Source organism: Cucurbita moschata, unplaced genomic scaffold (genome assembly GCF_002738365.1).
Source record: "Cucurbita moschata cultivar Rifu unplaced genomic scaffold, Cmos_1.0 Cmo_Scf00046, whole genome shotgun sequence".
Lineage (NCBI taxonomy): Eukaryota > Viridiplantae > Streptophyta > Magnoliopsida > Cucurbitales > Cucurbitaceae > Cucurbita > Cucurbita moschata.
Window position 1 is genome coordinate 1,203,657 of NW_019268562.1, and position 1,980 is coordinate 1,205,636.

Here is a 1,980-nt window from a genome sequence, read left to right on the forward strand (position 1 = left end):
CGAGATCGAAAATCTAGCGTTTCGAGTGAGTTGCATACCGAGAACGATTTCTGGAAATTAAGGTCCTACACTCAAAGACGTTCCTCCAAACCAATTCCTTTAGCCTAAAGATAGGATATGGAAGAGGTTCAATGAAGAAATAGGGCCTTTAAACCCCTAGAATCGGCTACCTTATAAGAAATCCTTTGTTTTATCTCTAGCGATAAATCAGATTTTGGATGATTTTTGGTAGCGAATATCTTAGGCTACGATCCACAAGAAGTTATGAAATAAATCCCTAGCCCTTTCTTGTAACATCCATCTTTAAGTTTCACGAAGAATTCGAGGAGAGAAACGCTGTAAATGTGGCTGTACAGGCCGAGTTTCAGATGGCGGCGATGCGAAAAAATGCGCATCTTCTTCCTGTTGAGAGGAAGAAAACGATGATACGGCCAGTTCAACTAAACTGTCCAAGTCAACTCAAAATTTGACCTTTTCTCGGGTTTTCTCAGTAGATCTTATTTTATGAAATGTTGTATGAAACCTTATCCCGAGAGGTTATATAAGGTAATGAAGTTTGGGAGTTATTGGAAAACTTTAGTTAGCGAAACCAAGATATGGGAGAAAATGCTCATCACCATCCATATAACTTTACCTCCTAGGATAACTAAAGTGGTATCCCTAAAATAATAGATTCCCGAGATGTACCCTTGGTCTCAAATAGATACTACGTGCACAATATCATGTTGGGCTCTTCCTAAGAACTTATAAGTTCCAAGCTTGACCCAAGACGTTATGCATAAACCTAGGATCACCAAGAATCCAAGAAAACACCTAGGTTAATGCAAACATCATGCTTAACAAGTTGCTAGGATCCATGCCTGAAGTAACCATTATCTCACTTCACCAAGTGTACCGCGAGACCCCTATTTCTCTTTAGGTGGGATGCTATGGAATATGTACCATGAGCAGGATTCCATGATGAACTTATTATCTCCGTCACCTAAATGAGATGCCCTGCACTACGATTTGCTAGTAGGATTCCATGATGAACTTATTATCTCCCTCACCTAAATGAGATGCCCTGCACTACGATTTGCTAGCAGGATTCCATGATGAACTTATTATCTCCCTCACCTAAATGAGATGCCCTGCACCACGATTTGCTAGCAGGATGCCACGATTATGACAACGCCACCTATGCACTCATGGGGAGAAAATTAAAAGTTACTTCGGAAGAATTTTTATGGTTAAAATACGATGCATGACATGACAACCTCTAAGATTTAGTTCCTAAAAGTCATATCCTAGCTCAAGGTTTAGACATGCTCAATAAATTCAAGATTTCAAGTTGGTTGGAGCAAGTTCAGAACCTAAAACTCAATACCTCAAGCAGAGGTAATGTTCATGAGTTTGGAATAACTCAAGAATGTTACACCTTATGCCTCAAGAAAGCATCGAATGCTAGGTACACCCTTTTGTTTTATAAAATGTCTTGTGTTGTCGTTCCTTTTTCTGTGTTTTTGCATCAAGGTCATTTCATAAAGGTCCTATCGGGAGTTGAACCCAGGTCATTGGATTCAAAGTCCAAAGTGCTAACCACTACACCATAGAACCCCTTAGAAAAATTTATTTTGGAATGGTTTTCCTATTTTATGCAGATTCCACAAGAAGAGAGATCCTATCACGAGTCAAACTTAAGTTATTGGATTCAAAGTTCTATAACTGTTTTATCTAACTCGTTGTGATCTTGAGCACCTTTAGAGTGGTTGCAGAAGTAACCCTCCAGTGTTGATTGAAGCTCTTGGAGAACATGTAATTTTATATATTTCTTATAGTTAATTTATATATTGTTGTATATTACAAACAAATTGAAATTATACTTTACATCCCAGTCTTTCTTTCTTCCGTGCAAAACTTAACATAAAAACTATATTATTTCAATATTCACTCGAGAAACAAGGGGTGAAAACTATATTATTTCAAACCCTCCATTATTGC

The 1,980-nt window shown here is 37.9% G+C and overlaps 1 non-coding gene across 1 annotated transcript; it reads right to left on the reverse strand.

The window, feature by feature from the left end:
• Window positions 1-1,524: 1,524 nt before the first annotated feature.
• Window positions 1,525-1,596, reverse strand: TRNAQ-UUG. The gene has a single exon. It is a non-coding gene; the product is annotated as a tRNA-Gln (tRNA).
• Between the last annotated feature and the right edge of the window lie 384 nt (window positions 1,597-1,980).